Source organism: Dipodomys merriami, unplaced genomic scaffold, assembly GCF_024711535.1.
Source record: "Dipodomys merriami isolate MVZ:Mamm:240054 unplaced genomic scaffold, mDipMer1.0.p SCAF_45, whole genome shotgun sequence".
In the NCBI taxonomy this organism is placed as follows: domain Eukaryota; kingdom Metazoa; phylum Chordata; class Mammalia; order Rodentia; family Heteromyidae; genus Dipodomys; species Dipodomys merriami.
The window spans coordinates 9,211,218-9,226,023 of NW_027206013.1; positions in this window are offsets into that span (position 1 = coordinate 9,211,218).

A 14,806-nucleotide genomic window follows, 5' to 3' on the forward strand; every position below is an offset into this window, starting at 1 on the left:
TTCTAGTGAATTTTGTAAATTCCTCCTCCTCCTCCTCCTCCTCCTCCTCCTCATCATCATCATCATCATCATCATCATCATCATCATCATCATCACCATCATCATCATCACCATCATCATCATTCTCCTCCTCCTCCTCCTTCTCCTCCACCTGGGCACTGTCCCTGTGCTCTACCACTTTGAGCCACAGCACCACTTCCAGCTTTTTGGTAGTTAACTGGAGATAAGAATCTCATAGATTTTTCTGCCCAGGCTGGATTTGAACTGAGATCCTCAGATCTCAGCCTCCTGAGTAGCTAGGATGTCAGGTGTGAGCCACCGGGGCCCAGCTGTGAATTTCATCTCAATGTCTTAACACACAACATTGATCCAGGTGCGGTGGTGCCTGCCTGCCATCCCAGCCCTTGGGAAACTGAACCGAAGGACAATGCGTGACCAGTCTGGGCTACTTAGCAAGACTCTGTTTCCAAATGTAGAAGAAAGCGGGGAGATGGGGGTTGCATTGTGATACACACACACCCCATTTTTTATTCGTGTGATCTAGTAACAGGGCAATGGTGAGTTTCCTGACTGGACGTCATGAATGGCTGCACCGTGCCCCACCACTGCACCCTAACTCCAGTGCTCACGTGGTTTTCTGACCACCCCAAGTGAGTGGCCAGGGCCCAGAGCACCCACGGAGCCCCAGTTGTGTGCCACGGCCGCACCCAGAGCCCCACAGGAGCTGAGACCCGCCCTAGACCCGTCCCAGGATGGTATGAGCCCCACACTGCTCCCTGCGGCCCCCAAGCCGGCTGGACCTGTGCAAACTCGACCTCCACGGAGCCAGGCGCTGAGAAAGAAGAGGCCTGAGCCACGACCCGCAGCCCTTAGATCTGGCCTGCGTTTCCATCTGCATCCTTAAGGCAGGAGGACTACGGAGGGGAGAGACAGACAGACAGACATAGCCAAGGGAGCGGAACACCTGGCTAATAGGACAGCTGGTGTGGAGCTGGCTGGGTTCTGATCCTCGCCCGTCCTCTTCCTTGCTGGGCATCTTTGGGCATGTGACTCACCCTCTCTGAGACATAACTCCTCATCTTTGTTTACAATACAGCTAGAACTTCCATGTGTTCGTGTTTGTGATGTGTTCACACCACCACCTGACAGGTCAAGAACAAAGGGGAGAGAGAGAAAGGAGGCTCTCCTGCACAGGTGAGGAAACTGAGTCAGGGTCGCGGGTGGCTCTCCTCCCAGCCTCTCCAGCGCCAGAGCTGGCACCGTGCCGGCCCCAGGGACCCGGATCTGAGCCTGATTCCACATCCAGCCCCAGCCCCAGGCCCTGCCGGGGGGGGGTGCGCACCCCTGGGCCCCCTTCCTCCAGCCGTGGCCTGGGGTGGGGCGCGCCCAGGCAGGTGAAGAATTACTGGGCCTCTCCAGACTGTGCAGCCCGGGGAAGAAATACAACCACGCCTGAGCTGAGACTTAATGAGAATCCAACCCTGGCCAGCCAGAAGCTGAGCAAGAAATACTGGTCCCGACTTAGGGGGGCTCACCACCCCCCCCAGTGGGCTTCGATCAGGGGTCTGGGAAGGAGATAAACGAGGAGAGCTCCGGTGGGAGGAAGCAGGCAGACAAGGGGGTGTAAATCAAGGCATGGGCACGGAGGGGGATAAGAGCCGTGCCCGGCAGGGACTGGGGGAGTTCCGGGGGACAGAATGGCCGGAAGGAGGGGACCCCACTCCCTATCCTGAGGCGGGCACGTGGCCACCTTCACCAACCCCCCATCCATCTGGTGGGGCTCCAACCCCCGCCCACTTTGGCTCTCAGCTTCCTGAGGATTTCGGGGTGCTCCAGCTTGGGGTGCCCACAGCAGCCCTTTCCTCTTCTCCCCAGACACAGCAGCCTCGCTGGCCCCATGGTTCAGATGGGGAGACTGAGGCTCACAGAGATTCTAGACCCACATGCATGCATGCTCACACACACACACACACACACACACACACACACACACACACACACACACACACACACACACACACACACACACACACACACACACACACACACACACACACACACACACCACCCTGCCAGGACCCCAGCCCAAGCTGGACCTGAGACTCCCCAGCCTCACACCCCGAGTCTATGGACAGCAATGGATGTCCGAGGTAGGCCATGGCCCAGGCCACGCACCCTGGAGCCCACCCCATGGCTGTGCAGACAACAGTCTCACCCATGACTGGTCTGGCCTCTAACTATGATCCTCCAGATTCCTGCCTCCCAAGTCACGAGGATTATACAACAGTCCAAAAAAAGAACAAGTCAAAGCTAGGAGCTGGTGGCTCACGCCTGTAATCCTAGCTACTCAGGAAGCTGAGAGCTGAGGATCACATGAGCCTTTCCCAAACACAGCACAGCGGTGAGCACCCCAGCTCCAGGACACGGCAGTGGAGGGGTCCTTAACGGAAGTGGGGGAGGGGGACGGGGGAGGGAACTGTCACCCTAGCCCACAGTGTGCCAGAGCTGAAGAAAAGACACAGGAGAACAGGAAACGGTGTGGTGTGTGTGTGTGTGTGTGTGTGTGTGTGTGTGTGTGTGTGTGTGTGTGTGTGTGTGTGTGTGTGTGTGTGTGTGTGTGTGTGTGTGTGTGTGTGTGTGTGTGTGTGTGTGTGTGTGTGTGTGTGTGTACAAATGCTGAAAAAGCCAAGACCCAAGGTTTAGAAATCTAGCAATGCTGGGCACCAGTGGCTCACGCCTCTCATCCTAGCTACTCAGGAGGCTGAGATCTGAGGATCTTGGTTCAAAGCCAGCCCGGGCAGAAAAGTCTGTGAAACTCTTATCTCCACTGAACCACTCAAAAACTGGAAGTGGCGCTGTGGCTCAAGTGGTAGAGCACTTCCCTTGAGCTGAAGAGTGCGGGGACAGCGCCCAAGCCCAGAGTTCAAACCCCATGACCTCCAAAGAGAGAGAGAGAGAGAGAGAGAGAGAGAGAGAGAGAGAGAGAGAGAGAGAGAGAGAGAGAGAGAGAGAGAGAAAGAAAGAGAGAAGATCTCCATGGCTCATGCCTGTCATCTTAGCTACTTACAACACTGAGATCTGGAAGATGGAGGTTTGAGTTCAGGCCAGTCCCAAAAGATTCTATCTCCAACTAACAAGCAAAATGCCAGCCCAGAGGTATGATTCAAGTGGCAAAACACCAACTGCGCAAGGGTGAGGCCTTCAGTTTAAATCCCTGTAGTGCCAGAGTGGGGGGAAAGTCAGCAATAAAGGGCAGGAAGAAGGCGGCTGCCAGTGACTCACGCCTGTCATCCTAGCTACTCAGGAGCCTGAGATCTGAGGATCCCAGCGTGAAGCCAGCCTGGGCAGGAAAGTCTGTGAGATTCTTATCTTCCTTTAACCCCAAAAAGCCAGAAGTGGAGTTTGTGGCTCAAGTGGTAGAGCAACAGTCTGCAGCACAAAAGCTCAGAGATAGCGCCTGAGCCCAATATTCAAGGACTGGGGGGGGGGGGGGGGTGGGGAAGAGCAGGAGGAACTACAGAAGGACCTGCAGGTACAAAGCCCCGACGCAGGCCCGAGTGAGCACGCTGCCTCGGGCCCACCCAGGGGTGAAGCACCGTGCTGGGAGTCAGAGGCTGTGTGGCGGGCGCATCTTATTCTTGGGAGTCCATCAAGGCCTCCGGGCAGGTTCAGGAGCTTTTTAAGTCCGGGCCTGTCTGGATGGAAAGACAAGATGTCAGGGTTGGAGGCCACTTCGGATCCCACGGTTTCCTGGAGGGGAGGCGTTGAGGCTCTGATTCACCCGCACGACCAACATCGGCTTTCAGACTCCTCATCCATTTCCCCTCCGCACTCCGGAAAGAATCTGATTTGCCCTGGTCTGACAGAAGGAGAAAAAAAAAAAAGAAAAGAATTGTCAAGAAAAACAAAACAAAACCGTCTCTGCTTACACCTGCGAGACTTGGCGGGCACAGCTGGGCTTCCCAGCCTGAGCCTGAATGGTGGACAGCCAGGAGCCGTCTGCTGGCAGCCCGGGTGAAATGAGGCGGACACATTCAGAGTTAGCTCTCCACAGGGGGTGCTTCCTGTGTGCTCCAAACCATCAAAGAACTCTGCCCTCTATGGCAGTAAGATCTTCCCCGGACTTGTCTGACACTCCTAGCCTCTGCGTCCCTCCCCCTCCGTCCACATCCACCCCATCTCCACCTATTCAGCCAAATGTACAAAGTGTCAACCGAATGGGGCAGTGGGGGTGGGGGGGAGGGCATGGTGGCTCATGCCTGTAATTCCAGCCACTCAGGAGGTGATCAGAAGGATCGTGGTTCAAGGCCAACGTGGGCAAAAAGTTATTGAGTCCTCCATCTCAACAAATAAGCCAGGTGAAGTGGTGCACTCCTAGAATCTCAGCTATGCAGAAGGGATAGGGAGAAGAATGTCGGTCCAAAAGCAGCTCTGGGCAAAAAGCAAGAGATCATACCTGAAAACTAAAGCAAAAAAATAAAATTAAATTTAACAAAACATAGGGCTGGAGTGGCTCAAGGAAGCATGAGACCACAGGTTCAAATCCCAGTACAACCAAAAACAACAGCAAAACAAACAAGCCGGTGCAGAAACATTCATACAGCTTTGTGCAGGACTGGCAAAGCCTGGAAGGACTTCAGTGGGGTGGGAAAGGTCACAGGAGCTGCAGCTCAGTCTCAGCAACAGAAGCTGAACTGACACATGTCCCCCAGGCCTCACGATGGAGGAGGAGCCAGACAGATGGCCAGCCAGACAGATGGCCAGCCGGACAGGACAGGTGACTCGGTTTATGAGGAATTCCAGAATACAAGCACAGAAGTCACCTTAGCAGCTGGTTTTGTGGGGGGAAGAGGGAGGGTGGAGCACTTCACAACCCTCATCCCGCAGGAGGGGAGTCTGGGCAGGCATTTAGATACCAACTCCCACTGCTCTGGCCCGGGGGCGGTGGCAAGCGGGCACGCCATCCCCTACCTGGGCCCCTGGGTGGCAAAGAGGCAGTGAGTGAACTCCTACCCCAGGATCTTTGCACCTGCTGGAGCCTCTGTAGTTCCTCTGCTCTTTATTGCTGGCCTGGTTGTTTGTTTGTTTGTTTGTTTGTTTTTGGTCCTGGGTCTTGAACTTGGCCTGGGCACTGTCCCTGAGCTCTTTTGCTCAAGGCTAGCACTCCACCACTATGAGCCACAGCTCTACGTCTGGGTTTTGAGTGGTTAATTGGAGATAATAGTCTCACGGGGACTTTTCTGCTGGGCTGGGTCCTCAGACCTCAGCCTCCTGAGTAGCTGGGATTACAGGCGTGAGCCACCGGCACCCAGCGAGTCCGTTTAGTTTTATGTTGGCAATGCTAGAGTTTGAACAGAGGGCCTTGCATTTAGGTAGGCCGGGTACTGCCGAGCCACGCCCCCTATGGCTAAGCCACGCCCCACTGCCGAGCCACACCCCCTACCTGAGCCACGCCCCTGAAGCAGAGCCACGCCCCTTGCCATTGAGCCACGCCCTGGTGCTGAGCCACGCCCCCCACCGAGCCACACCCCCACCACCGAGCCACACCCCCTACCACTGAGCCACGCCCCTGGCCCTTAGTGTCAGCACTAAGCCACGCCCTGCTGCTGAGCCACGCCCCCCACCGAGCCACACCCCCACCACCGAGCCACACCCCCTACCACTGAGCCCCGCCCCTGGCCCTTAGTGTCAGCACTAAGCCACGCCCTGCTGCTGAGATGGGGGGCGGGGTTCAGAGGCCTGGGCATTGCTTACCCAGAGTTCGGGGTGGAGGGGGCTGTGGCTGGGGGCCTGCACCTGGGCAGGCTCTGGTCTGAAGTCTCCATCCAAGATGTGACGACAGTTGAACAACAGCTAATAGGGGCCTGGGGGGATCACGGTGGACGGACAGGACTGGATGCCTCAGAGACCTCTTGGACCCCGTCACCCCGCCCTCCCCTATGCGCAGGGCGCAGGTGGCCCCAAGAACGACCCTGATAACAACCACCGAGGGTGCTGGGCTGTTTCTGGGTAGACCAGGAGTGGTTCGCCACACTGCTAAAGTCATAAGGCCTTCATTGGTCCAACCTGGGTTGGCCCCGCCCCTTGTCCAATCAGCAGCGTCCAGGGGCGTGGCCACGAGGTCTTCATTGGCCCAGCTTGGTTTGGCCCCCTTTCCCTGGCCCAATCAGCAGCGTCCAGGGACGGGATCGTGTTGCACCCATGTGGCAGCCGCGTGGTGCCCTGGATGAAGCTCCTGCTTCGGGAGGGGTTCGGATGGCGACAGTATCGAATCCCCTCTCGGCCCGAGGAGCTGAGACCACCCAGCAGCCTTTGCAGTTCCCGGATGTGGAGCCAATGGCGCGCGGAGCCGTCCCAGGGACCCATGGGCCGGTGATGGCCATGACCATCGATGCCGAAGCCGATCCACCAGATCCACAATCGGGGTCGATCCACCTGGTACGAGTGTGATTGATCCTCCTGATCACAATCACAGTGGAAGCCAGAGCCCGTCCACCTGCTTGTGTCACAGGGCATTAGTTATGGCCTAGAGTGATGGAGTCCAGGATAGACCACGTGCCACAAATTCAGAATCTACAAGTGAAAATTATTGTAATTGGATTCTGTCCTGGGGTCGCGCAGGGCCCTGCTTTCAATCAGACCCATCCAGTCAGCATGGCGGGCCTCAGCCGCTCAAACGGGAGCCGTGATGGGCCGGCAGAGGTTAATAGAAGTGCTGGAAAATAAATAGGTTATTGATCCATCCATCATAAGTCAGCGGGCTCCCTCCTGGTTTACCTTGCTGACCTGGACCGCCCCCCACACAATTCCACGGCAAACTCAGTTAGCATCTCATTGTAGATCTCTTTGGCAATACTGTGTTTTCATGAGCAGATACTGCAGTCAGGACTCAGGGATTTTGACACTGGGTGGTTTTCTCCCAAGGTCATTTGTATTTTGGGGCAGTACTGGGGATTGAAGTCAGGGCACCTTGATTTCTGGACCAGCATCAGGCTATACTCCCAGACTGTTTGCTGTAAGCTTCCTTTTTAGATAGGGTTTCGTGCTTTTGCTAGGGCTGGCTTTGACTAGCCAGTCTTGTTATCTCTGTCTTTAGAGTGGCTGTGATTCCAAGTATAAACCCCCTAGACCAGATTGTTTGCCTTAGTCTGTTCATTTTGAGATCGGGTTTCATTAACCTCCACTCAGGCGCTCTGTAACTTGAAGTATACCCCCAATCCTTTCTGCTGTATCTGTTGGATAGGGTCTCACATGTATGCCTAGACCGCAGTCCTCCTATTTATGTTTTCCACATCGCTGGGGTGACAGGCACACAACACCACTCACCACAGTCTGCTTCTTTTAAATTTTTTTTCCTACTGTTATCATAGAGGTGATGTACAGAGGGGCTACAGTTACATAAGTCAGGCAATGAGAACATTTCTTTTCAGACAATGTCACCCCTTCCCTTGCTCTCTCCCAGTTTTTGCCTCTTACCCCACCCACAAGTTGTATAGTTCATTTTCAGCGTAGGGTTTACTGAGTACCACTGCTGTGTTTGCTCACCTTTGTCCATTTCTGTGCCTCCCCTCACCCTCCCAAAGACAGATAAATGAACAAACACAACAAAAAGGAAACAAGAGGAAGAAAAAAAAAAGAAACAAAAGCTCTTGTTTTCATTTCTTAGCATCTATTTCAATAAATATTTTGTAAGATCAGATGCACTTAGGCATTCAGCCTTTCTGTTCCTCTCCTAAGAGTGTCCTCCTTTGGTCTCACTGTGAATACCTAGAGACCTGTATAATTTATCAGGTCCCCATGTATTTTAGATCTAGCTTCTGCATAGGAGAGAAAATATATTCCATTTGTCTCTGAGCTTGGCCTACCTCACTTAACATGATTTGTTCTAGGTCCATCCATTGCCCTGCAAATTTCATAATGTTATTCTTTCTAATGGCTCCATAAAATTCCATTGCGCATATTTTGAACCACTTGTCTACCTGGGTTGTTCCCACAACTGGGCTATAGTGAATGGTACAGCAGTGAACATGGATGTGGAGATGTGTCTACAGTATCCTGGCTTGTGATGTTCAGGGTAGACACCCAGGCGTGGTATGGCTGAGCTGTAGGGAAGGTCTATGTTTAGTTTTTATGAGGAAGCTCCAGACCACTGTCCAGAAGGTTGTAATAGTTCACATTCCCACCACACTGCAGTAGAGTTCCTTTTTCCTCCCATCTCTGCCAACATTTGTTGGTTTGAATTCACAATGTTGGCCAACCAGCTTTATCATCATTGCTAGTATCATCATCATCATCATCATCATCATCATCATCATCATCATCATCATCATCATCATCATATTTTTTACTAACATGAGCATCTCATTTTTCCCATAGTGGCCTCGAACCTCGAACCTCCCAATCTGCCTCCCAAGTATCTGAGACTACAGGTATGAGCCACCTGACCCAGCATGTACGACCATGAACCTGTCCCCACCAGGGGAGACCACAGGTCCAAGGAATAAGCAACTGGTCTTCTCTGCAGAAATGCTGCACTGGCCTTCACCCTGTGAAACCAACATGGCCGTCCCCAGAAAGATGGCACAGAAGGGAAAACTGGAGCTCAAAGAGAGGAAAGCACTTGCCAGACAAGAACACAAGCCCAGCGTTCGTGTGCTACAGGGCTGCAGCCTCCAAATCCAGGAACACAGCCTTCAGTGGGTAAGGCAGGGCGGAGGCAGGGAGGAGGCTGGGACGGATGGAGGGTGGAGCTGTGGCTAATGTCTGAATCACAGCTTTGAAGATGGTGGTGGGCACTACCAAGGCCCTCAGGCAGCAGGGCTCAGCTTCCAGAAGAGCCTTGGCATGCTGAGCCTTGGTGTGCTGAGGTGAGTCGACCACCAAGAAGTGGGAAGAGTGTGGTTACTCTACTGAGTGTGGTGGTGCATGCCTGCAATCCCAGCACTTGGGAGATACAGACAGGGGGATTGTGAGTTTGAGGTCAAGAACTCAGAGCTAGACTTGACAATCATCTTTTTCTCATGAACCTACAGGGCTCAGGTGAAGAGGATGTCTCCATTCCAAGAAGCCCCAGCTGAGAAGGCTCAACGAGAGCTGCGGGACCAGCCTTGAGGATGGTTTTGCTCTCATCAGTGCCAAGTTGTAGCTACCTTCTGGCTGGGAGCTCAGTGGGATGGGGGCGGAGGGCCTTGGGGCCAATCCATGGGGCCTTCTCACACCTACTTGTGCTTCCTTCCAGCATGGTGGCTGCTTTCGCTAAGTGAATGCCTTGTGGTTGTTATTAGTTATAACCACACCTGCCTAGACTCTAGGGGAAGAGAGCCAAGGTCATCTTAGAAGCTACTGGTTCACACACACACACAATTTCCTGAGGCCTTTCTCTTCATACCTGTCCCTTGAGCCTCCAGGATCACCCCATCTCCTGCCTGAGGTCACAGAGGCTCAGTGGGCGGTGGGGGGGGGAGGGAGTAACTTCTAAAGGGACACAGAAAACTGAGCTCAGGTTTGACAGTGCTTCCTTCTCTCCAGGGGGGAGGGGACACTTTCTTGTCAGTGCCCAGCAGGGGTGGGGAAGGAGCCACCAACCAGAACCCCAGCCCAGGATGTGCAAGAAGAAAGCCAGAAATCTCAGACCATAAGAGGCCAGTGGGGGGAGTGGGGGCTGGAGCCCACACTGCCTGAGACCCTGGGAAAGCTTCCATCCAGGGAGGCCTGACACTCACCCCCACCCCCCAAGGCCCAGAAGGTGCTGTCTGCTATTTGCTCCCCTTGGCTGAGCAGCCTGAGTTTCTGGGAAAGTATCAGCAGACTCTGGGTCCTTCCAAAGCCTGCTCCACGCTGGGCCGGGCTGGCGGCTCTGCGCATTCCTTGCATTCCACGGTTTCCCTGTGGGGGGAGGGGGGCTCTCCCACCGATAAGGTCTCCTCTGTTCTGAAGGAAGCTGGTGGAGGCCCTGGCTGGACAGCCCCGTGGACAGCCCCCGGCTGACCAAGGCTACTTGGCTTTGCCCAGGACAGTCTGTCTGCCAGGATCTTGAGCCACGCGGTTTCACGGCTGGCTCAACTTTAAGCTCAGGAGACACAGGGCCTGCCCGCCAGAAACACCTTTTGCATTGATGTGGCCCAAGTAAACAACTGTTTGACCCTCAGGCCGTTCTACCTGCTCCTGGATTCCCAGAGGCCAGATGCCCAGGGCCGAGAGAAGCGATGGAAGGAGGGAAACACCGCACAGGCCTCCTGGCGGAGTTCTGGCAGCCTGTTGGGGGGCCGAGGTGGGGGGGGGGGCAGGGGAGGCATATTCCCTACTGCCTGTTTGACAGATGAGGAAACCGAGGCTCAGTCAGCAAGGCCAGAGCCAGTAAGAGGTGTGGCTTTTCCTGATACCCTACATGCACAAAGCCTCACTGGTTCTGTTTCTTGCAGGCCACGCAATCTTGTGGACCCTTCCCTTCCCAGTCTGACCCCCCCCACCCCCCCAGTCACCTAAGCTGGGTAGAGGAAGAGGTGGCTGACACACAGCAAATAAGCCCCAGCCCACCAGCTGTGTGCCCGGCCCCAGGCCCCGACCCCCTCCCAGGGAGAGTGTCTAGAAGAGAACACCCAGGCTGAGAAGTGACTTGGCCTTGTGAAGAACAAGGGCTGTTCTGGAGTTTCTGTCCTCAAGGGTGCTGAGGGGGGGGGGTCTCACAACTGCCCCCCTAGAGAGGCTCCCCAAATGTTTCTGGAGTAGAATCTGGTGACTAAGACAACCCTGCCCCCTCCCACCCCCACCCCTGAAGCAACTGCGGGCTTGGTGCAACACCGCCATCTGCTGGTCACTCCTATGAACTGCACCCCCCGACTTCGCGGGGCGAGGGGGGGGGAACACAGCAGGGTGTCAAGACACCCAGGCCTGTGTCCCCCAGAGCCACCCAGGCCAGCGTCCAGAGACTCCCCAAAGCCATCAGTTCCCCTCCCCTCTCCAACTCCCTTGATTGATGTGCCTGAAGCAGCCCTCAGCCCAGGGGCGCGGCTGCCGGATGGACTGTCCCTCCATTGTCCTCCAGCTTCCCGAACTGGCCAGGCCACTCCTGGAGGAGCCGCCCCTCCGTAGCTATCTTCTTCTGTTCTTCATCAAGGCATCCCTCAAGTCTCTCCTCTTCCAGAAAGCCCTCTTTCTGTGCCCTTCCTTTCCACACTTCCTCCCGGACAGCAGTCTCCACTGCCTCCTGCTGCAGAAACAGAGCAAAAGAGCCAAGCAATGCAACGCCCTGAAGTCAAGCCCTGGTACAGAAAATTAAAATCCAAAAGAAAGCTAGTGATCTCCAAGTGAACGAGGTAATCAACTAGCAATGTCTGCCACGGATCCCAAAGTGAATGAGTGATCAACTAGTAATGTGTGCCTTGGATCCCAAAGTGAAGGTGATCAACTAGTAATGTCTGCCTCTGATGCTGACAGTGAGGGGGGTGGTGTCTGTGCAGATCTTCCCAGGCCCTTCACAGCCAGGTACTCAATGCTACCTTTCTGTCTGCCACCTTTTGCTTTGCAGTCTGGGCGGTAAATAATCTCCCCATCGGTAAGAGTCAGGGTGTTCTCTGGGGCCCTGCCCTAGGCACAGAGATCTTTTTTCTTTCTTTCTTTTTTCCTATTTTTGCCAGTCCTGTGGCTTGAACTCAGGCCTGAGCACTGTCCCTGAGGCTCTCGGTACTCAAGGCTAGCGCTCTACCACTTGAGCCACAGTGCCACTTTGGATTTTTTTCTGAGTAATTTACTGGAGATAGCTTTCCTGCTGGGGCTGGCTTTGAACCACAGTCCAGATCTCAGCCTCCTGAGTAGCTAGAATTACAGGTGTGAGCCACTGGCACCTGGCTGTTTCTTTAAACTACAGGTGGTGTACAACCACACTTAATACCACCAAGCGGTTCACTTAAAACGGCCACAATTCTTGTGAATTTCACCACAATTAATAATAAGCCAGGTGCTGTGATGTACACCTGTAATTCCAACACTCGAGAGGCTGAGGCAGATCAATCAGAAGTTCAAAGTCAGTGTTGAGTACATAGCAAAACCCTGTCAGAGAGGAAGAAAGGAGGGAGGGAGATAGAGGCGTGAGGGAGGAAGGAAAAAAGGAAGGAAGGAAGGAGAGAAGGAAGGAAGGAAGGGACACTGTAAGAATCTCCAAGGCCAGCGGGCCCCCTGCCCCTGTTAGCCCTTTCTCCCCAGACACACATCTCTACTGTCTCATAAACCACACCACGCTCTGGTTGGGAAGTGATTTTAATATAAAAGGGTATTTTACACAGAAGCAGCTACATCATGCATGAAAACTGGACACCAAGTGGGAGACCATTGCTGGACCCATGTTTTTTAAAAAAAATCATGACTTTTAATGTACAACAGAGTGTCTGGGGCCACCTCAGCACCCCCCAGAGCTAGGACATGAAGGAACCCCTTTCCTGACCCAGGAAAGCAAAGCAGCCCCCTGCCCCCACCTCCCACCCCCAGACAGACAAGACACCCTCCCCCCCTCACACACAGTGAGATCCCCTGTGGATTTGCAGCCTGAGACCTCAGATCCATTTTCTCTGGGGACCGATTACCACCAGCCAGTGTCCTCACTGAGATTCCTCCCTTCCAAGTCCTCGCTGTCCCCAGTGCTCCCAGATTCCCAGGAACCTCACCACATGGACCCAGAGTCCTCAGAATCTACCACTCAAACCCCCTGATCTTCCCATCCCACACCTCTGGCTCCCCACGTCCAAGCTCCCAGGTGACAACGCCACATGTGTGTCCTCTTCACCCTCAGCCATCTCCTGCTCTATCCCCCCAAGAACCTTCTAAGACCTCTCTGATCTCTAGCCTCACATCTGCCATGCCCGCTGCCTGGAGTCCCCCATGCCCGTTCACCCTGCATCAGCCAGAGTCCAGCTTGCCCCGTCTCTCCACTTCAGAAAGCATCTTCTGGGAGGGGTCTCCGGACCCCATCCTGCCCCTGCACCACGCACCACGCAGTAGAGACCTGCACAGCCACAGCACCCAGGAAGGTGCGTGGTGCATAGGAGGTCTTCCACAGCCTCCAGGCTCTGCACTTGAATAGCCAGAACTCTTGGAGTGGGAAGCCTTTAGTATCAGGTGTCCCTAAGCCTCGTACTTCATGAAGTGGAGCAAAGGGGCCACTAGAGGGCGGTAGCAGTCGCTGCCCCCTTCCCCATCTGCCCAGCTCTGCCATGGCGCCTTCCCCTAGATTTCCTATGCAGCTCAGGGGCCCCTGCCAGCCCACACACAGTCAGCCCCCAGCCCTCGGCCGTGGCAGAGGGAATCCCACGGATCACAGCAATCTGGCCCTGAGGCCTCCATACCAGAATCTGAAACCCTGTCCCAGGACCACAATTCATGACCAGCAAAATGTGTCTTTCTCCACTCATTCTAACTTCAACATGGCGCCATCTCCTGCCCTATCTACCCACGGGCCTTTGGCCTCCAGGCTCCCCCTGTCTGTTCTCAACAAACCTTCCTCCCAGCCCTAAAGAAATCTCAACTCCCTGCCATCGGATCTTTGACTATATGACATAAGTCACGTGAGAAGTGCTAGAAACGGAGCTAAGGCACGCTAACATGTAAGTGGCTGATGGTTTTATCACCCTTCTGACGTCTGGCTCCGAATGGCTAAAGACTCCGGACATCACCACGTGCCTTCCAGACAAAATGGACAGGTGCCCTGAGGTTGGCAAGTGCTCTTTCTTCTGGTAGCCAGCATGGGTCTGAAACCAAATGCACCCTGGGAGGAGTTTCAGTGTTATGTCCAGGGATCCAAAAGTTTGGAAGGCTGACTCTACCTCTGACCCTCCTTTGGAGAACTCTGGCCCAAAGCAATCACCAAGTCCCGCATCCCCAGGTTCCAACCGTGAGCTAGCCCCGCCCCAGCCATGCGGACATCCAAGCTGTTAATTGTCATGGTACCGAGCAGTGCTAGAGATCTGAGGTTAGTCAGAAAGAAATCCACAAGCCGTTAGTTTCCGCTGAAGGGAACAGACCAGGAAGCCATTAGTTAGTCAAGAGGGAAGAGAGGTTAATTCCGAGCCGGTCAAAGCCAGGCTGGGGAGCCTGGAGCCCCCAGGTGGGCAGGGTTGGCTGTTAGTGGGGTCAGCTCTCAGGACAGCCAGGGCGAGGCAGGGATTAGCTGGGGGACAGCAAGAGTTAGTGCAAGAGAGCCACAAGGAGCCCAAAGAGACCAGGGTGCCTACTGGGGGGGAGGCGTGGAGTCACCCCCAGGTGCGGCCCCGGCTGAGCAGCTGGCGGGCTCTGGGGGAGGCTGGGCTTAGCCATGAGCAGGACGGGGCCCTGCCTGTGAACCCCTGGGATTCCGATCTTGCTCCCCGCGTCCTTCTCCTGCCGAGCCCGAGGCCTCGTACAGACGCGCAGGCAGCAGGGCCATGACCACCTGTCATTTCTAGGCGTGCGGCTGCCAGCGTGGAACCGACTTCCGGCGTGAAAGGAGTCCCAGCCCCACTTCCGGCGAGCGGGCCCACAGAGCAAGGGGCCCCTCTACCTGGCTTCCGGTGCCCACTCACTGGTTGTTGGCCGCATTTTGCTCAAGGGAAGCCCCTCTGGCTCTGACTTCCGGCGCCACCGCGTCCCTTTTCTCAGCTTTCAGATAGGGGGAGTGCCTCTGACTGACTTCCTGGGCCCTGAAAGTCCCCCTCAGAGACTTGGTACTATGAGGAAGGCCACCGCACTGCCTAAAACGCACCCTGCTCACCCACTTCCGGCGTAGGCCACGCCCCCTGGCAACTTCCTACCTAGACCACGCCCCTCTGGTGGTTCTGTG